The sequence below is a fragment of the Mauremys reevesii genome, linkage group 12 (genome assembly GCF_016161935.1).
Source record: "Mauremys reevesii isolate NIE-2019 linkage group 12, ASM1616193v1, whole genome shotgun sequence".
Lineage (NCBI taxonomy): Eukaryota > Metazoa > Chordata > Testudines > Geoemydidae > Mauremys > Mauremys reevesii.
In genome coordinates, this window is record NC_052634.1 from 35,345,996 (window position 1) to 35,367,791 (window position 21,796).

General features: G+C 55.3%; 1 non-coding gene across 1 annotated transcript; it reads right to left on the reverse strand.

Moving 5' to 3' along the window:
• Positions 1-20,990: 20,990 nt before the first annotated feature.
• LOC120376587 lies at positions 20,991-21,205 on the reverse strand. Its single transcript, XR_005587444.1, has one exon. It is a non-coding gene; the product is annotated as a small nucleolar RNA U3 (small nucleolar RNA).
• Between the last annotated feature and the right edge of the window lie 591 nt (positions 21,206-21,796).

The window sequence follows — 21,796 nt, forward strand, 5'->3', positions numbered from 1 at the left end:
GAAAGGAATAGGGGCAAAAGTGATGAGAAAATGATCAATGCCACGGTTCTATGAGAAGGAAGGCATGAGAGCAGTAGAATACGAACAATGGAGGTTGAAAACGCAGACTTCAACCAACGCGGAGATCTGGTTGGTGAAGTCCCATGGGACTAAAACCTTGGAGGGAGAAAAGAGTTCAGGAGAGCTGGCTGGCACTTCCCCAGAGACAATATTAAAGGAAGAGCAGCAAGGGATCACAATGTGAAGGAAAGACTGAAAGAGGAATAAGTGGCCAATATGGCTCTCCCATAAGCTCTTTAATGACCAGAAAATAAAAAGGAATCCTATAGAAAGTGGAATCATGGACAAATGTCTCTGGCGGAGTACAAAAGAATTGCACAAGCATGTGGGGACAAAATCAGAAAGATTAACTCACAAAATGAGTTACACCTTGGAAGTGACATGAAAAAGGCAATAAGATAAGGGTTCCATAAATATATGAGAAGCAAGAGACTGGGGAAGGAAAGTGTAGGTCCGCTACTTCCCAGAGAAGAAGAAGCGCTAATAACAGATGATGTCAACAAGACAAAGTTGTTTAATGCCTTTTTACATTCACTAAATGCAATTGTGAGCAGATACTTCATTATTCCTAACCAAGAGGGGGAAGGAACAGAAACCACAATGGGGAAATAAGAGGTTGAAAAAACTATTTACATACTTTAAATGTATTCAAGTCAGAAGGGCCTAATGCAATTCCTCCTGGGGTATGAGAGGAATTAGCTGAAGTAATCTTGGACCATTTAACAATGATCTTTGACAACTCCGGGAGGATGGTGAGGTGCCACAAGACTGGAGAAGGGCAAACATAAAACCTGGCTTCAAAAAGGGGAGCAACGCAGACCTGGGGAATAAAGACCAGTCAAACCTAATTTAGATACCCAGAAAAAAAAACATGTATTAAACAATTAATGTACAAGCACCTAGAGCAGGGGTAGGAAACCTATGGCGCGCAAGCTCATTTTCAGTGGCACTCACACTGCCCGGGTCCTGGCCATCGGTCCAGGGGGCTCTGCATTTTAATTTTCAGTGAAGCTTCTTAACCTTTTCAAAAACCTTATTTACTTTATGTACAGCAATAGTTTAGTTCTATATTATAGACTTCTAGAAAGAGACCTTCTAAAAACATTAACACATATTACTGGCCCGCAAAACCTTCAATGAGAGTGAATAAATGAAGCCTTGGCACACCACTTCTGAAAGGTTGCCGACCTCTGACCTAGAGGATATTAAAGTGATAAGTTACAGCCTGCATAGATTATTGAATACAAATCATGCCAAACCAATCTAATTTCCTGCTTTAACAGAGGTACTGGCCTTATGGACCCAGGGGACACTGTAGACATGACAAATCTTGATTTTAGCAAGGCTTTTGACATAAAACCCAAGGACATTCTCATCAGGAAACTGGGGAAATGTGGTGTACTTGAAAGTCTGTGCTCAAAGAGTAATTAATGGCTTGCTGACAAACTGGGAGGATGTAATTAATGCGCTCCCACAGGAGCCAATCCTTGATCTGGCACTACTCAATATTTGCATTAATGACTTGGAGAATGGAGTGGAGAGTGTGCTTATGAAATTTGCAGATGACACTAAGCTGGGAAGAGTTGCAAACACGTTGGAGAACAGGATTAGAATTCAAAGTGACCTTTATAAATTAGAGAATTTATCTGAATGAACAAGATGAAATTCAGTAAAGACAAGTGCAAAGTACTACACCTAAGGAAGGAAAAACAAATGTTCAACTACAAACTGGGGGCTAACTGGCTGGGGGCAGTACTGCTCAAAAGGATCTGGAGGTTACAGTGGATCACAAATTGAATCCGAGCCAGTCATGTGACTCAGCTGTGACGAAGGCTAGTTCACAACTGGAATAGGTGACCAAGGGAGGTTGTGGAATCGCCATCATTGGAGGTTTTTAAAGACAGGTTGGACAAACACCTCAGCGTTGGGGGCTGGAATAGGTGACCCCCCCATGGTTCATTCCAGCCCTACAGTTCTCTGATTCTATTCTGAGGAAACGGTTGGTCATTTCATCACAGCACTGACCCAGCCCATCCCACCAGCACTAAACAACCAAGACATTTTGAAATCCTCCCAGTAACAAAGTCTGGGAACCAAATACGAGACAAGAGCAGAGCAAAAAAGCAAATGTGATTCTGGGAAGCATTAACAGCTGTGTTGTGAGCAAGACACGAGAAGTCATTCTTCCGCTCTGCTCTGGTCAGGCCTCAATTGGAATAGCGTGTCCAGTTATGGGCACCGCATTTCAGGAAAGATGTGGAGAAATTGGAGAGGGTCCAGAGAAGAGCAACAAGAATGATTAAAGGTCTAGAGAACATGGCCTACGAAGGAAGGCTGAAAGAATTGGGTTTGTTTAGTTTGGAAAAGAGAAGACTGAGAGGGGACATGAGAGCAGTTTTCAGGTATCTAACAGGGTGTCATCAGGAGGAGGCAGAAAACTTGTTCACCTTAGCCTCTAATGATAGAACAAGAAGCAATGGGCTTAAACTGCAGCAAGGGAGGTTTAGGTTGGACATTAGGAAAAAGTTCCTAACTGTCAGGGTGGTTAAAGACTGGAATAAATTGCCTAGGGAGGTTGTGGAATCTCCATCTCTAGAGATATTTAAGAGCAGGTTAGAGAAATGTCTATCTGGGATGGTCTAGACAGTATTTGGTCCTGCCATAAGGGCAGGGGACTGGACTTGAGGTCCCTTCCAGTCCTAGAATCTATGAATCTATGAAAAAGGAGTGAGTCTGGGGGATTTCCCCTGCCATTGTCCCCAGGGCAGCACACTCCCACAGCCGGGGGCACAGGGAGAGTCAGGAACTGGCTTTTCCTCTCCCTGCACGTCACCTTCGTCACTGGAAAGTGAATCTGCCCAGGGCTGCTGCAGTAAGTGTGTGTGGGCAGGTTCGAGATCTGGGAATCTCTCCCCAATTATTTCTCCCACTGCCCCTGTCAATCTCTCTCTCCCTTTTCTCCTTGTGTTTCCCATCTCCTGTCCCACTCCCTCTGGTGGACAGACATATTCCTGGGTGTTTGCTCTCCTATGGCTGGATCAGCTCCTCCAATTGCTGAGGGCAGGAGAGCTGTGGGGTGTGGAGGGGCTATTTGTGCAGAGTCACTTTCATGCCCTTCCCCAGCATGTTCCCTGAGGTCTCTATCAATCACCTGGAGTCTCTGGCTCAGATGTTGGGGTGGACAGAGCCTAGGGCTGGCCCATGGAGCTAATTACAGCTGGGGAAAGCCCTCACCTTGCCTGGACACAGGGGAAGCTTTGCTCCAAGTCTCTCCTGAGCCCAGACCCCACCGGGGGAGCAGCAGCTGCTCAGTCTTGGCTCCAAGATCACAACACAGGCAACAGCGTCTGACCCAGGAAGCTCAACCCCAATATCCTGAGGAGAGAGAGAGACAGTCAGACAGAGACTGAGGGCTCCCCTCGCCCTTTAGCAACAACTGAACCCCCTCCCCACAGGGTCATGGCCTGATTTGATTTGCCCCCATGTTAATCTGGCATCGCTCCATGTTCTTCCTTGAAGTGTCTCTTGATTAACCCTGGTCTCAGTGAGACCAGAAACATGGCTCAGGAGGGAGGAGGCCAGAGTCCCTTCGGCCTCCCTCATTCCCTCCCTTTCTTCTGAGAATGATTCTCAGCAACAGTTTTCCCTCCGAAACCTGAAGTTCCTCCAGTTTTGAAAATGGGGAGAGAAGCAAAGTCTGTGGTAATTTCCTATCAGTAATTGATAAATGGAGAGAAGGTTCTCAGCAGCCCCTGCCAGCCATTCTCACGGGGTGTGGGGGGAGCCCTGGGCGACGCTTCTTTAACAGCACAGTGGATGGCATGGAGGAGCCAAATTTTGTAAGAAATGTCCATGTCCGGTGACTGGCAGATAATGGCCAATAGGGACCCACCCCACAGACGACTCCATCTCAGCACTGGGCAAAGCAACCCCTCATGGAGACCATTCGTCATGGGGGTTTGGGATCCTGCTGCTGAACGTGGTGAGGGGAAGGGAGGGGCTAATACAGTAGCGTGGAGATTCTCAGCCACTCTGGGGACCGCCTGGGCAGCAAGGAGCCAGGCACAGACTGAGCCCTCGTCCTGTGCCCCCTGAGGAACAGAAAAGGGTCCAGCCAACTGTCCTGTGGGCAGCCGGGAGACACCGTTGCCCCAAACAGGGGGAGGCCTCTGGCTTTGGTGTGTATTAAATATGGGGTGCTAGGGGATCCGCTGTCAGGAGAGGGGGCTCTTCGTCCTCCGGGGCGCCTGGGAACCAGGCCGCCTCACTACGCCGAGCAAGCAGTTCAGTCCCTAAAGCCCAGGCCCTGGGTTTAGGGCAGGGCAGCAAACACAGCAGGTCAAATAGGCTCAGGCCTTTAGGCAGGGGCTGAGCAAACAGTTCAGTATGTTAAGCCCAGGCTCCTGGGCCTAAGCGTCGGGGCGAGGGGGAGATGCCACCCGTGAGTGGGGTGGCAGGGGGGACGCAGGCCCACCCACTCTTCTGTGTCCCAGCCCGGGGCCCTACCAGCAGCAGGCCGCCTGCTGCTGTGTCAGTGGGGATCCTGGCCGCCACACACTGACATTGGCTCTGGCAGTGCTGTAGCCAGACTGGCGTCGGCTGCCCCCGGGCTACTTCCAACCTCCCCCTCACCGAGTACCTGAGTCGTCGTGGGGTCAGCGCAGGGGTCAACCACCATCGGCTCCTCAAGGTGAGTGTCCCTGGGCGGGTTCAGCAGGTCCTCGGGGTAGGTGGCGAAAGGTAGGTTCGGCTCCTCGTCCAGGTAGCTGGAGCGGGGCAGGCTCGGCCAGGCCTCCTCCGGGCAGCTGGAGCGGGGCGGTCCTGGCCAGGCCTCCTCGGGGTAGTGAGCGCAGGGCAGGCTCGCCTCCTCCTCCGGGCAGCTGGAGCGGGGCAGGCTCGGCCAGGCCTCCTCCGGGTAGCGAGTGCGGGGCAGGCTCGGCCAGGCTTCCCCCAGGATAGCGAGCGGGGCAGGCTCGGCCGGCCGTTGCTTTCTGCTGCCTCCCCAGCGGGAGCTCGGTCGCAGATGTCCGGTCCCTCTGATGGCTGGCACCTTACTGAGCTCGGAGGACCTGCCTTTATACTTCCGGGTCGGCGCTTGACCCTCTGTAGGGCGGGCTCAGAGCTCCGTAGCTCCGCCCAGTCCGGCCTTCTGCTGGGCTCTTCGTCCTCCGGGGCGCCTGGGAACCAGGCCGCCTCACTACATGGGGCAAGTCACTTTCATCAGCAAACCGCTTAATGAAGATAAAGGGGGAAAGAAACGAGTCTCAGATGAGAGGAGAAAGTTCCCCATTTCACTCCCTGCAACCGCCAGGATGGAGAATGACTAAGCAACAAATTCCCTCCAAAAGAGGAGAACTTGCTGTAACTAAACATGAGAACGTCTCCAAACACGAGATGTTTTTTAACAGACATTTAATAATTACATGGAAAAAGAAACATCTGACACCTGATGTCTATGTTAAGTCCTTAAAGAGAAAAGGGTGGAAATCTGGAGAGTTTTGGATCAATTTTCACAAAGTAGAGCAGAAAGTGAAAAAAATGTGAAGAATTTTGTATTGATCATCAATAGTAGGTAAAGAGGTAACATGAGAGTGAATTTCATAGTGTTTTTTGACAAATTGACAGAAAATGGGAAACATCTGCAAAACTTTTCTAAATATATTCAAAAATTTGAGAAAAGGTCAAAATCTGAGGATATTTTGTGTGAATATTTTATTATTAGTGAACCCTGGAAAAAGTCTCAGGGACTATGAAATTAGAAATAGGTAACCAGAGAGAAAGGAGGGCACAATTTTAGGATAGTCTCCTGAAGAAGAGATCTGTGTGTAGCTCAGAAATGTCTCTTTCACCACCTGAAGTGGGTCCAATAAAAGATTATCTCACCCACCTCATCTTTCTAAATGCAAAGCAATGCAGATTGGAGAGAAAAACTAGGGCTACTCACAAACTCTCCTGGGGGGTAAATTAACTACCACCTGGAGCCCATGTAGCTAGGTTGAGCATTTCTTTTATGTGGCAGTAATGTAAGGAACCCACGGGCCTGTCTCCTGTAGGACACTGGCATCGGCAGTTAACATAAGGCTCGAGGTCTATGAACTGTGGCACAGATCACTAGCCTAAGGGTCACCCCTGAGGTTTGGGGAACTGGAAATAGAGTGTCTAAGGGGGAATTTTGTCCGTAAAGACACCAGCCAACCAGAGGAACAGGAGCCAGCCAGCACCGGCCTTTGGACAGAACATCCTCAGATGTCTGACCACAGGGGTGCCCTGGCACCGACCTGACACATATGCCCCCAAGATGAGATCACCAATACACTGACCAACAGGAGAAGGACACTAGTAGGGAGAGGAAATACAAACAGGGCAGCGGGGACAAACCCCTACTGAACATGCATTACACCCAGCGACGGCAGCAGAACCGATTAGCGGCTACACAACTCACCGAAGGGATCTGCAGGGTGCTGCAGCCAGAGCAATGAAAAGCTCCACTCAACGCACGGCTGCCAGAGGATGAGGGGTGAGAGGTATCTGGGGCAGGGGGCTAGAAGAGGGAGAAGGTGGGAGGGATTTGGGGGACTAGCAGAGGGAGAGGATGGGAGGGATTTGGGGGAGGGGAGCTAGAAGAGGAAGGGGTGAAGGGTATTTGGGGTTGGAGCTAGAAGGCAGGATTTGGGGCACAGGGCCTAAAAGGAGGGGTGGGAGGTATTTGGAGGCAGGAGCTAGAAGATGGGGATATTTTGTGGGGTGTGGAGCCAGATGTGACGGAGAATTGGAGGTATTTGGGGAGCAGGGTCTAGATGAGGGGTGGGAGCTATTGGGGGCAAGGGGAAAGAAGAGGGGGGAGGATGCGAGGTATTTGGGGGGAGGGGTAGAAGAGGGGGCATGGGAGATTTGGGGGCAAGGGTAAAAGAAGGGGCAGGAGGTATTTGGGAGGTGGAGTTCGAAAGGGAGGTATTGGGACAGGGGTTCGAAGGGGAGGTTGGGAGGTATTTGAGGGGTGGGGGCTAGATGAGGGTGGGAGATATTTGGGAAGGGGTAGGGGTATTTGGAGGTGCGGGGGTAGAAGGGAGTGGGAGGTATTTTGAGGGGTAGAAAGGAGGTTTAAGGCATTTGGGGAGGGGAGAGGGGTATTTGGGGTGGGGTGTAGAAAAGGGGGTGGGAGGCATTTGGGGAGGGCAGGGGCTATTTGGGGGTGAGGTGTAGAGGAAGTATTTGGGGGCGGGTGATATTTGGGGCAGGGGTAGAAGGGGTGGAAGGCATTCGCGGAGGGGAGCTCGGGGAATTGGGGAGGAAGCAGAAGAGGGGATGGGTGGCAGTGGGGAGGGGAGCTCGGGGTGTTTGGGGCGGGGCAGAGAGGGGATGGGCGGCATTGGGGAGGAGCTCAGGGGTGTTGGGGCGGGGCAGAAGAGGCGATGGGCGGCATCAGGGGAGGGAGCTCAGGGGAGTGTGGGGCGGGGAGAAGAGGGGATGGGCGGCATCGGGGAGCTCGGGGGTGTTTGGGTTGGAGCAGAAGAGGGGATGGGCGGCAGTGGGGAGCTCGGGGGTGTTGGGGCAGGGGCAGAAGGGGATGGGCAGGATCGGGAGCTCGGGAGGTGTTGCGGGCGGGGGCAGAGAGGGGATGGGCGGCAGTGGGGAGGGGAGCTCAGGGGTGGTTGAGGCGGGGCAGAGAGGGGAGGGGCGGCAGTGGGGAGGAGCTCGGAGGGGTGTTGGGGGCGGGGGCAGAAGTGGGGGATGGGCGGCAGTGGGGAAGGAGCTCAGGGGTGTTGGGGCGGGGCAGAGAGGGGATGGGCGGCATTGGGGAGGAGCTCAGGGGTGTTGGGGGCGGGGCAGAAGAGGGGATGGGCGGCATTGGGGAGGGAGCTCAGGGGGTGTTGGGGCGGGGGCAGAAGAGGGGATGGGCGGCACCGGGAGGGGAGCTCAGGGGGTGTTGGGGCGGGGCAGAAGAGGGGATGGGCGGCACCGGGGAGGGGAGCTCAGGGGCTGTTTGGGCAGCTCAAGAGCCGCCTCGCGAATGCCTCACGTCCACGTGACGGCCCCTGGGAAGCTCCGCCTCTCCCGAGACAGCCAATAGGACGAGGAGGCAGAGCCCTGACCAATGGGAGCGCAAGAAGAAACCTGCCCCCGCCCGGGTTTGAGTGCGAGGTTGGGGGCTGCAGTGACCAGACGCCCCCAGCAGGGGGCGCTGCCGGCCGGGGGGTTCACAAGGAGACCCGCGATGGCCTGACCCCCCATCCCAACCCCTTTGTGAGCTCCCGCCCCGCCCCCCCCCGGCCCACTGCCTCTTGAGCAGCCCCAGCTCCCGCCCGTGGCACCCCACTTCCTCCCTGCAGCCTGCCCCATTCCCCCCCCCCGTCCCAGCTTCACCCCCGACATCTCTCCAACCCACCTCCCCATCGCAGCCCCTGCCCCCAGTGCCCGGCCCTGCTCCCGCGGGGCAGAGGCCCCACTCCCGGCTGCTCCACTCCCCACAATGGGAAGCTGCTGGCGCTGAGGACCGTGGGGCTGGGCCGGGCTGGGCTGGGCAGGTGCTGGGGAAAGAGAGAGGAGGGGGCAAGGCTGAGAGGCCCCTCCCGTGTCCTGGGGGGGGACAGGGGGTCCCACAATTTGGCCAGTGTCACCCTCCCACATACAGAGGAGACGTCAGCTCCCAGCAGGCCGTGCTCCATCTCCAGCCCCGCTGGGGGGAGCCCTCAATCCATCAGTGCCCCCCACCCCGCCACCAGCAGCCAAGCTGGGGAACCAGCCCCTTCTCCCCTGGGAGGGCTGCAGGACTCCCTCCCCTGCCTCCCCCCATGCAACCTGGGGTGGGGTGGGGGAAGGGGGGGATTTCTTCTTCCCATGGCCCAGATCCCACCCCCAGCTCTGGGCTGCCCAGACGGGATCCAGGGGCTGCAGCAGTTGGCTGCTTCCCCAGGGCTACCAAGGAGCCACCAGAAGGGACGAGATTCTCCACAGCTCTGCAGCCATTCACACTGGTACCCGTCTCACACGGGGTAAACTGAGGCACCAGGGAGGGCGCTATGGCCTGGACCAGCTCAGATTGGGAGTCTGTGGGAGAGCCAGGAACAGAACCCAGGAGTCCTGGCTCCATGGGCAGCTTGGGACTCCTGCATTTGGGGAGGGAGGGTGGGTGGGCCCGGCCTGCGGCCTTGCCCCAAGGCCTGCTCGCGCCCCGCCTCCTCCTGCTGAAGCCCCGCCCACACGCCCCCTTCAGCCCCGCCCACACTCCACCCTCAGGACCCTTTTGTTCCACTCCCCTGACCCCCGTTTGCACCCCGGCCCCTCCCCCCACAGCCCCATGGGAACTTGGGAAAGGGCGGAGTGAGGACGGGGCCTTGCGGGGAGAGGACTCGTGGGAGCAGGGCCTCTGGGTGGAGCACGGGCCAGGTGACTCCCCTGGGCCCTTATACCCACCCTTGCCTGGCTCCCAGCCTCCCCTGCTCTAACCACTAGACCCTGTGGCACTGGGACAATTTGTATAGTGGGAGGTGCTGAGAGCCAGTGAACAAACCTGTAAACCCTGCACAGGATGGAAACCACTTCAAGCCGGGGGGGGGGCACCACGACTCGCCCCCACTCCATTCCCAGAGCTAGCGGTGGGACCCGGATACCCTGGTTCCCAACCCCCACTCTAACCACTAGTCAGCACTGCCCTGCCAGAGCTGGGGAGAAGAACCAGGAGTCCTGGCTCCCAGCCCGCCTGTGGGTGGAGCAGGAGACCTACTGGCCATGGGCTCAGCTGGGCATCGCTTACCATCAGGCTGGATGGTATCCCAGTGCTGACCTCCAGCCCCATAGCTCTGCCGGTGCCCCTCACTCCCAACCCGCAGCCCCTGGTATCGCAGTGCTGACCTCCAGCCCCACAGCTCTGCTGGTGCCCCTCATTCCCGACCTGCAGCCCTCGGGCTTCCCCTAGCTCTGACAGTGCCCCTCACTCCCTCAGCCCTCTGGGTTCCCCCCAGCTCTGCTGGTGCCCCTCACTCCTGACCCGCAGCCCCTGCTATCCCAGTCCTGACCTCCAGATTCACAGCTCTGCTGGTGCCCCTCACTCCCGACGCGCAGCCCCTACTTTCCCAATCCTGATCTCCAGCCTTACAACTCTGCTGGTGCCCCTCACTCTCAACCCGCAGCCCCTACTATCCCAGTCCTGACCTCCAGACCCACACCTCTGCTGGTGCCCCTCACTCCTGACTTGCAGCCCCTGCTATCCCAGTCCTGCTCTCCAGCCTCACTTCTCTGACGGTGCCCCTCACTCCCGACCCGCAGCCCCTGCTATCCCAGTCCTGCCCTCCAGACCCACAGCTCTGCTGGTGCCCCTCACTCCTGACCCGCAGCCCCTGCTATCCCAGTCCTGCCCTCCAGACCCACAGCTCTGCTGGTGCCCCTCACTCCTGACCCCCAGCCCCCTTGGCTCCCTCCAGCTCTGACGGTGTCCCGCACTCCCGACTCGCAGCCCCTGCTATCCCAGTGCTTCCCTCCAGCCCCACAGCTCTGCTGGTGCCCCTCACTCCCGACCCGCAGCCCCCTGGGCTCCCTTGAGCTGTGACAGTGCCCCTCAGTCCCGACCCGCAGTCCCTGCTATCCCAGTCCTGATCTCCAGCCTCACAGCTCTGCTGGTGCCCCTCACTCCCGACCCGCAGCCCCTGCTAGCCCAGTCCTGACCTCCAGCCTCACAGCTCTTCTGGTGCCCCTAACTCCTGACCCACAGCCCCCTGGGCTCTCTTTCAGCTCTGACGGTGCCCCTTGTGACGAAGTGTCGGGGTTCCTTGCGTTTTCTGTGTTTTCCAGTCCTTTGCATGCACAGAGGGTGGAACTCAATGTCCCCGGGTGTTACTGGTTTAATGAGGTGAGGGGAGAGGGAGTTTGTTGGTACAGAGGACCGTGGACCCCGGCTGATGGAGACCACAGCGACTGGTGACCTGCAGACCCTGCTCAGGAGTCACAGCCAGTTCTGGCCAGTGAGAGGACAATGGGCTGCGGGGAGAGGACCCCCTGACCAACCTGTTCCAGCCAGAGGAGGGCGGAGAGGAGAGGAGGCCCAGGCAACCCTGTTTACCTGGAGAAAAGACAATGGACAGAGGTGGGGCCTGGGGCCGGGGATATCGGAGGCCCAGCTGGGAAGCAGTGGGGCTCTGGGCTGGCGAGGGGAAGCAGGCAGAGCCCACCTGGCTGCAGGGGGACTGGGATGTGCTGTTATTGTGAGGCCAGGCCTGAGGCCCTGATAGTTTCCTGTGCTGTGTTCAGGGGCGGCTCTATGAATTCGGCCGCCCCAAGCAGGGCAGCACGCTGCAGGGGGCGCACTGCCGGGCGCCGGTCCCGCGCCTCCAAGGGACCGCTTGCAGCTGGTCCGCGGCTCCGGTGGACCTCCCGCAGGCATGACTGCGGAAGCTCCACTGGACCCACCTGCCGCCCTCCCGGGAAAATGCCGCCCCACGCGCACGCTTGGCGCGCTGGGGTCTAGAGCCAGCCCTGGCAGTGTTCAACTCTCAATAAACCCTCCTGTGTTACACTGGCTGAGAGTCACTCCGGGCTAGAGAACAGGGACGGGGGGGGCATCAACCCCTTCGGGGGTGAGGAGGCCCAGGGGGTCCAGAGCAAGAGGACTCCCTGAGGGGGCACATGGTGAGAGACAGACGTGCTAAGGCTCAGAGAGGTGCGGCTCCATGAGGCGGGGTCACTGGCAGATGAGCTTGTGGACAGCAGATCAGGGGCAGGAGGGAGACCCACATCGGGGGCTCAGAAGGGGAGTCACCCAGAGACCTCTCCAAGGTGGGACTCCAGGAAGCCCAGCTCAGGGGTGGCCGGGAACACCGGGGTGGGCCGACCCCCGGCATGGGACTTGAGGGACCTGACACGTAATTACTGTGGCCAAAAGGGGCACAAGGTGGCCCAGTGCCAGAAGATGAAGGAAATGGTGGCCAAGCAGAACCCGAGGGGTGTTAACTGGGTGGAAGCCCACTGAGAGGGGGCACTGCCGGGCCAGGGGGCCGCAGTCGAGAGGGCTGTGCCAGGGGGAGAGGACCGCCAGGCCAGGCCAGCAGGGGAAGACAGGGCCCCAGGTCCAGAGCGGCCGTACTCCATCTGCCGGGTGAGCGTGGGACAGGCCCCGGGGACAATCGCCACATCATCCCCATTGAGGTGGGGGGAAGGCATGTCCAGGGATTCCGGGACATGGGCGCGGAGGTGATGCTGGTGCAGTCCAAGGTGGTGGACCCAGACCAGCTAGTGCCCGATGCCTACATGACCCTGAGGGGAGTGTTCAGGCCCCCGCCAAGGTGCCTGTAGCAAGGATACACCTGAAATGGGGGGCTAAGGAGGGACCCAAAGAGGTCGGGGTGCACAATCACCTGCCTACTGAGGTGCTAATGGGTAATGACTTGGAGAACTGGCCGGATGGCACTCAGAGCACCCTGGTCCTTACCCGGAGCCAGAGCCAGTGAGGGTCGTGGGACCTCCCAATGGGGGGGGCGAAGCGCTGAGGGTAGAGCTCGACAGGGCTGGGCCGGCACCTCCGTCTCAGGGTGGGGAAACTGAGGCACCGCCAGCCAGGGCTGTATCCTCAAACCCAACTGCTGAATTCCAAACGGAGCTGCAGGTGGATCCCTCCTTGGAGAAACTGAGGGCCCTGGTGGGCCACGGCGGGGCAGGGTCCCAGGGGGAGGCCCGCCGGGAGCAATTCCTGTGGGGGAAGGGATTCCTGTACCGGGAATGGGCTGGTTCAGGGCAAACTGAACCTTGGACAGGTGGGAGGCAGTTGGTGGTTCCCCGGAGGTGCCGCCGCAGACTGTTGTACTTGGCCCACGATATTCCCCTGTCAGGGCATCAGGGCATCCGGTGCACCAGGCAAAGTCTGCTGCAGCACTTTGACTGGCCTGGGGTCTGTGACGATGTCCGACAGTATTGCAGGTCCTGTGACCCCTGCCAGAGGGTGGGGAAGGCCCGGGACAAGGATAAAGCACCACTGAGACCTTTGCCCATCATAGAGGAGCCTTCCCAGAAGGTGGCCGTGGACATAGTGGGGCCCCTCAGCAGGGTGACCTGGGCAAGGAAGAAACACATCCTGGTGGTAGTGGATTTCGCTACACGCTGCCCCGAGGCGGTGGCCTTGTCGTCTATCAAGGCACACACCGTGGCAGACGCGCTGCTGACCATCTTCAGCAGAGTGGGGTTCCCCAAGGAGGTCCTTACATTCCAGGGGTCTAGCGTCATGTGAACCCTGCTCCAGTGCTTGTGGGAGAAGTGTGGGGTCCGACACACCTGGGCCTCAGCCTACCACCCTCAGTCCAACGGGCTGGTGGAGAGATTCAGTGGGACCCTAAGAGGATGCTGAAAACCTTTATGGACCAGCATCCGCAGGACTGGGACAAGTATTTACCCCACCTGCTGTTCGCATATAGGGAAGTGCCCCAGGAATCCACAGGGTTCTCCCCATTCGAGTTGCTGTATGGGAGGAAGGTGAGGGGACCCCTGGACTTGATGAGGGCCAAGTGGGAGGGAAAGGCCTCTCCCAACGGGGAATCAGTGATGAATCATGTCCTGGCTTTCTGGGAAAGGCTCGTGGAGCTCATGGGCTTGGCCAGGGGAAAGCTAGCCAGGGCCCAGAGGAAGCAGAAGGTCTGGTACGACCGCTCAGCCCGGGCCCGCTCCCATGCTACCAGGGACCAGGTGATGCGCCTCATCCCCGTGAGGAAGAACAAGCTGCCTGGGACGGCCCCTTCAAGGTCATCAGACAGGTAAACGAGGTGAGCTATGTAGTGGAACTGTCCAGCCGGGCACACAGCCACCGGGTGTATCATGACAACAGGCTGAAGCCGAACTGGGACAGGGAGAAGTTGGTGCTGGCTGGGTGTGGGCAGTGGGAGGAGAAGGGCGAGGATCCCCTGGTGGGACTCCTCCCTGAGGCTGGGGCTAACCCCCCCGCTGAAATCAATCCCCCTCTCTGACCAGCTAACCCTTGCCCAGCAGGCAGAGATCAGAGAGGAGCTGCATTCACACCAGCAGCTGTTCTCCAATCGGCCTGGGCTCACGAACCTGGCTGTCCACCGGGTGGAGACAGGAACCAACCCTCCCATCAGGTGTTCCCCATTCAGGGTCACTGGGAAAACAGCCCAGGACCTGGAGAGAGAGGTCGGGGATATGCTGGCTTTAGGGGTGATCCAGCCGTCCGCCAGCCCCTGGGCCTCACCGGTGGAGCTGGTCCCCAAGAAGAACGGGTCGATCCAGTTTTGTGTGGACTATCGGAAGCTCAATGCCATCACCATGATGCCAGAGCAAAGTCCTCCATCCCCCTTTGCTCTGGCATATATTGTCGATATGTGAGTCTTTAGCCAGACCTGGGAGGAACATGTGTCCCAGGTGAAGAGGGTGCTGGTTGCCTCCAGGCGGCAGCACTGACCATAAAAGCTGAAAAGTGCAAGGTGGGGATGGCGGAGGTTTCATACCTGGGCCACAAGGTGGGAGGCGGCCACCTGAAGCCGGAGCCGGCCAAGGTGGAGGTGATCCAGGACTGGCCGCTCCCCAGACTAAGAAGCAGGGCCAGGCTCTCATTGGGATGGCGGGGTACTACCGGAGGTTTGTGCCCCACTTTAGCTCCCTGGCGGCTCCCCTCACAGAGCTGTGTAGGAAGGGGAAGCTGGACAAGGTGGTCTGGCCGGAGCAGGGCCAGAGGCCACTCTGTGCGCTGAAGGGGGCACTTATCCAGGGCCCGGTGCTGGTAAACCCGGATTTTAACAAACCTTCCTGGTGTTCACCGACGCCTCAGACACGGGGCTGGGGGCGGTGCTGATGCAAACTGACACTAAGGGGGAGAGACACCCCATTGAGTACCTGAGCAAGAAGCTGCTGCCCCGGGAGCAGCACTATGCGGCCGTAGAGAAGGGAGGCCTGGCCATGGTGTGGGCCCTCAAAAAACTGCAGCCGTATCTATTTGGGCAGCGATTCACCGTGTACACGGACCATTCGCCCCTGACGTGGCTACATCAAATGAAAGGGGCTAATGCCAAGCTGCTGAGATGGAGCCTGCTTCTCCAGGGGTACGACATGGAGGTGGTTCATGTGAGGGGGAGGTCAATGTTATAGCTGATGCTTTATCATGGGGCGGGGCCCTGAACTTCCCCAGGTCACTGGCTAAGTGACCCTGCTCCGTTCAGCCATGAAGGGGGGAGAGATGTGATGAAGTGGGGGGGTTTCTTGGGGTTTTCTGTGTTTTCCAGTGGTTTGCATGCACAGGGGGTGGGACTCAGTGTCCCTGGGTGTTACTGGTTTAACGAGGTGAGGGGAGAGGGAGTTTGTTGTTACAGAGGACCAGAGAGGGACGAGGGACCCCAGCTGAGGGCCTGGAAGACGGAGACCCCGGTGACTGGTGACCTGGTGACCCAGAGACCGGGCTCAGGAGACACAGCCGGTTCTGGCGTTGGGAGGACAATGGGCTGCGGGAAGAGGATCCCGGTGACCTGACCAGCCGGTTCCAGCCAGAGGAGAGCTGAGAGGAGAGGAGACCCAGGACATCCTGTTTACGACCCTGTTTACCTGGAGAGAAGACAATGGACAGACATGGGGCTTGGGGCCGGGGATATCGGAGGCCCAGCTGGGAAGCAGGGGGGCTCTGGGCTGGCGAGGGGAAGCAGGCAGAGCCCATCTGGCTGCGGGGGGACTGGGATGTGCTGTTATTGTGAGAGGCCAGGCCTGAGGCCCTGAGAGTTTCCTGTGCTGTGTTCAACTCTCAATAAACCCTCCTGTTTTATGCTGGCTGAGAGTCACTCCGGGCTAGAAAGCAGGGGACATCAACCCCTTCGCAGGTGAGGAGGCCCAGGGGGTCCAGAGCGCATGGACTCCCTGAGGGGGCCCACGGCGAGAGACAGACGTGCTAAGGCTCAGAGAGGTGCGGCTCCAGGTGGAGGGGCCTGACCCCGAGAGAGAGTGGACCCCCTGAGAAGGGCTGTTGCACTGAAAGGGGCACCCCCCACGGACCGCACGGGGCCAAGAGTGGGCACGATCTGTGAGTCCGTGACAGGCAGTGACATCACAAAGGCCTTTTGCAGGACCTCAGACTATTGGTCAAAGGTGGTGGGGAGGTGGTGACCTCACAGAGAGATGCTGACATCAGCCAGGCAGGACAGGGGCGAGGGGCCAGGGAAACCTCAGAGACCCCTGTGGCTTTGCTTCAGCAAGTCTCCTTCTCCAGGTCTCCCTTTGAGGACTGAGAGAGTATTCGGGTTCAGGCACGTGAGCGCCAGGAGGAACCTCTTTCGAGTTTTCTCCTTCCCTTTTAGTGATTTTACTAGAAAACAGCCGTCCCTGTTTAGAAGGTAAGAGCCTCCTCTAGGGAAGGGGTGTCCTGGGGGTGTCACAGTTCGGATGCCGGTGCCCCCCCCATGTAAGGAAGTTCCCACCACCCTGCTCTGTGTTCGCAGAGCAGGAGAGAGCAGCATCCACGGCAATGATTTGCTCCTGGCTGCCGGAGCAGAGCAGCAGGCTCAGCTGTCAGAACTTCCCGGAGCTATGAAAGGGGAGGGGCCCATGGCTCTGTAGCAGGAATGCAGGGCAGGCGAGTTCACAGCGGGCATTGTGGGATACTGGCAGAGGCCAGTTATGGTGATATACTGAACAGCAGCGTCTACACTGACACTCTGTCACTTTAAGTTTGCTGCAAAAAGCTCATCGAAGTGGTTTTAATTGGTCACCAAAACAGGGCAGTTTTGTCACCAGATGTGGCATTGCAGTGCCAACCGAGGGAGCATAGTGTGTTTGTCACACACCTGAGCAATATAATTCTGCTGAAATAACTTTGTATTGCAGACCTGTAAATAACTTGTGTGTGTGTGTGTGTGTGTGTATACACACACACACACACACACACACACCCACACCCTTCCTTGCAAGAAAAACCTCACCTCTGCTTTGTGGGGCCCAGGTGGGGATGCAGGGAGTCAGTTGTGAGCAGATGCTGTACCTTAGTCACAGACAGGCACCCTGGTTTAGCTGGTTAAAGTACCTGTTTTGTAAACAGGAGATCCTGGGTTCAACTCCCAGTGGTGCCTTGGGGAGTGGCTTTTGGGGCACCTGGCATTGGCTACTGTCAGAAAACAAGGTTCAGAGCTAGATGGACCTTTGATCTAGCCCAGTGTGGTTTTTCTTATGGTTTAAATTACACTCGCAGGCACTGATAATAGAGTTACTGAAAGTTTGGGAGTTAAGAGCTGATAGGTCAGTGGTTCAAGCCCCACGCGGATGACCCCCCTCCTTCTGGGACAGGGATAGGTCTGAGCTCTTGCACCAAATGCTTATTGTGGCTGCCAGAATCTGTGGGCAGCTCATTTAGTTTGCACCCAGGGTTGAGTCCTTGATTCACACATCAAGGATAACAACCCTTTGTTTCTCCTGCCCCAATAACAAGGAGACTGGGAATCCAACACCAGCCAAAAGTGATCATTTCGGCAAACAACCCAACCTATTTCCAACATACTGTAAAATCCACATGCAGACTCCTACACGAAATCTTGCAAGAAAATCTTCCTGAGGGGGTCTGAAGCACCTGCTGCTGGAGGGAAGGAGGGAGCCGTGGGTTGGGATTGAGGAGCAGCGTGAGGAGAAGGGGCCTGTGGGTTGGGATTGAGGGGCACTGGTAATAGGAGGGGGCTGTGGGTTGGGATTGAGGAGCAGCGTGAGGAGAAGGGGTCTGTGGGTTGGGATTGAGGGGCACTGGGAATAGGAGGGGGCTGTGGGTTGGGATTGAGGGGCACTGGGAATAGGAGGGGGCTGTGGGTTGGGACAGAGGAGAAGGGTGAAGAGGAGCAGGCTCTGGTTGGGAGTGAGGAGCAGTGAGCATAGGAGGGACTGAGGGTTGGGTCTGAGGGGCACTGGGAAAAGAGGGGACATGGGTTTAGGCTGAAGAGCATCTTCATTTGGGGATCCAACAGGACAGGGGAAGGCAGCAGGTGATTCTAATTCCTTAGGGACATTCTGTGTGTGTGTGTGTGTGTGTGTGTGTGCGCAGGGAAGGAACATGCTATATGCCCAGAGGCCTTTATTCCTCCAGGCTGCAAGGACAGAGGGGCTGTCAGGAAGTTGCCCCTTCAAACCCACACACAAAAAGGCCCTTCTGAGGAAAGGGAAAATCCTGAAGACAAAAAAGTAACATCAAAGAGGATGTGAGAAACACACTTTAAGATCTTGGTGAGTAATTTATCATCTGACCCAGGACTTGAACCTTGGACCCTCAGATTAAAAGGCTGATGTTCTGCCAGCTGAGCTAGCCAGGCTCACAAAGCAAAAGAGCAAGTTGGTGCAGAGGAGAAACTAGTCAAGAAAACAACAGCAGGAAACAATAGGGGAAACCTGCTGCTCTCTCTGGCCTGGTCAACACTACGAGTTTATATCAATTTTAGCAGCGTTAAATCGCATTAACCCTGCACCCGTCCACACAACGAAGGCCTTTATATCGATATAAAGGGCTCTTAATACCGGTATCTGTACTCCTCCCCGACGAGGGGAGTAGCGCTGAAATCAGTATTACTATTTCGGATTAGGGTTAGTGTGGCTGCAATTCGATGGTATTGGCCTCCGGGGGCTATCCCACAGTGCACCATTGTGACCGCTCTGGACAGCAATCTGAACTCAGATGCACTGGCCAGGTAGACAGGAAAAGCCCCAAGAACTTTTGAATTTCATTTCCTGTTTGCCCAGCATGGAGAGCTCATCAGCACAGGTGACCATGCAGTCCCAGAATCAAAAAAGAGCTTCAGCATGGACCATAGGGGAGATACTGAAGCTGATCTCTGTATGGGGAGATGAATCTGTTCTATCAGAACTCTGTTCTAAAAGACAAACTGCCAAAGCATTTGAAAAAAAATCTCCAAGGCTATGATGGACAGAGGACACAACAGGGACTCAACACAGTGCTGAAACTTAAGGAGCTGAGACAAGAGTACCAGAAAGCCAAAGAATGAAATGGACGCTCACGGAGGGAGGGACGACTGATGACTGTAGCTATCCCACAGTTCTCGCACTCTCCGAGAACCATTTGATTTCTTGGCTGAGTTCCCAAAGCCTGAAGGTTCAAAAACATTGTTGCGGGTGGTTCAGGGTTATGTTGCCCCTCCCAAAAGCGAAGGGAAAAAAATTGTTTCTTGCCTTTTTTCAACGTCACCGTATGTCCACTGGATGCTGCTGGCAGACACAGTGCAGCAGCGCTACACAACAGCATCCACTTTCCTTCCCTTCCCAAGGGCAGACATTATAGTAGGACTGATATCTGTCATCATCGTCCTGTGAGTGCTCCTGGCTGGCCTTGGTAAGGTGGGCCAGGGATGCCTGGGCAAAAATGGGAATGACTCCCAGGTAATTCTCTTCTTTAAGCTTTGTCTCCTGGAGATTCAGTCCTGCCTGGAATATCATAGTAGCTGGAGGCTGTTCTCCCTTCCCCACTTTGAGCTCTACTTGCAGAGGCAATAAAGTCAGTGTTGTTTCAAATTCATGTATTCTTTATTATTTCATCACACAAATGGGGGATAATGTTAGCCCAGAAGCAGTGGGAGAGAAGGGAAGCAATGGGTGGGGTTGTTGCAGGGGCACCCCCTAGAATGACATGCAGCTCATCATTTCTGCCGGATGTCTGGGGCTCTGACCTGGAGCCACCATTTGCCTCTCTGGGTCTTTAGTAGGCTTGCCTGATAGTCTAGACAGGACTTACTCTCCATTAGACAAAATGTAAGGAAAGAATGACCTGGGGAATCATTCCCATTTTCATCCATGCACCCCTAGCTGACCTCACCAAGGCTAGCCAAGAGCACCCATGACAGCAGCAGATACAACTTAGATAATTTTTTACCTCTAGGTTCCCAAGACACAGACAAGGTTTTCATCTTGAGGCCAAAAGACCAAAAACACCAAGACACTTGATCACGGCCTTAGATAGACCAAGAGACTACTCACCTGTACAGTATAACTTGTAACTGTCATTGTCAATTTGCAAAGCAGCAGATGGCATAGTATGGTATGGCTTGGCTGGCAACCATCTTTGCTAACTTGCAGTACCGCGTCTGTCAGCACCATCCAGTAGACATACAGTGACGGTGAAAAAAACGCTGAACGGGCTCCATGGTTGCCGTGCTATGGCATCTGCCTGGGCAATCCAGGGAAAAGGGCACGAAATTATTGTCTGCCGTTGCTTTCACGGAGGGAGGATTGACTGATGACATTTACTCAGAATCACCCACGACACTGTTTTTGCCCCATCATGCACTGGTATCTCAACCCAGAATTCCAATGGGCGGGGGAGACTGCAGGAATTATGGGATAGCTACCCACAGTGCAACGCTCCATAAATCGATACTAGCCTCAGTACATGGATGCACACCGCCAAATTAATGTGCTTAGTGTGGCCGCGTTCACTTGACTTTATATAATCTGTTTCCAAAAACCGTTTTTTGTAAAATTGGAATAATCTCATAGTGTAGATATACCCTGAGACAGCTTTAGAACCCTCTACCCACTAAACAGCCAAGAGACAGCAACTCTCAGATCCTGTGTGGATTGTCTGATGGGCTTGGGGCCAAGAGCAAACTGCGTACCCCCTGCCAGAGCAGGAGAAGTAAAAAAAAATAGGGGCTTCCTGAAAAATGGGAAGGGAAGAAGAGAGAAGCAAGTGGAAAAGGAAGAGAACGTGCAGACACAGGACCCTACCTAAATTCTTAAATAGATTACAAGAAAAAAAGAGAAAGAGCAGCATAAAGAAATTTTAAAAATCTTTCAGTAAGTACTGAACTAGAAACCTTTAAAACACCATGTTCACAACTTTACTTCTCTTCCAAATTCTACCAAATCAAATTAAGACTTGCCACTAAACAGAACTGCACAGAAGCTTCAAAAAAATTCAGATAACAGAAAAGAAAACCAAAACATTCATTTTTAAACTTGCTTTATAAGGACTAACCACTCAGTCTGTGTTCTCTTCCTTCTAGCTTCCCAAAAGGAAAGCAAGAACAGTCATCAATAGCAGACAGCAGATGCACTAAAGCAACACTGTCCACACACTTCATGCTCAGAAGAGAACACTTTAATTCCTCATTGTGGTTAGCAAGGTCAGACACTTTCAACCACACTTCTCTAGTTACAAACTATAGAAATGATCCCTGAAAGCATTCAAGTGGCAATAATCACACCTCAGATTAACTTCATTGATTATGACACTGCCACTCCACAAACTGCGCTCAGTTACACACCCAGGCTAATGTGCACAAGCTTTATTCCCATGGTGAATGTTTTCATACAACGGGTTTCACCCCCAGTGAATTAAAGAACAAAAATCTAAAACCAGATCCCCATTTCATTAAAGCACAATCGAGACAGCTTTAGCACACTGGCCATTAGAAGATGTTTATGTCGCTATTTACAGAAACACACCTCCTGATTAGCATGTGGAGCTCCTACCGACCAATCAAACCCTCTTGCTTTGCCCTACCTCTCACAGGCGCCTCTGTACCACATGACAGCCAGTCAGGCACAGACAATGCGGACAGGTCAGCCCTTTCTAGCATGCTCCGCAGCTGTTTCTCGCTGGCTTGCTCTCAAATTCATCTGCACTAGAAGTTTTTGCAGGGTTCTGTTACCGGTGGTACCTGCACTAAATCAGTGGGTCTCAACCTTTAGAGACACCTGTACCCCTTTCAGGAGTCTGATTTCTCTTGCATACCCCCATTTTTTACTTCACTTAAAAACTACTTGCTTACAAAATCAG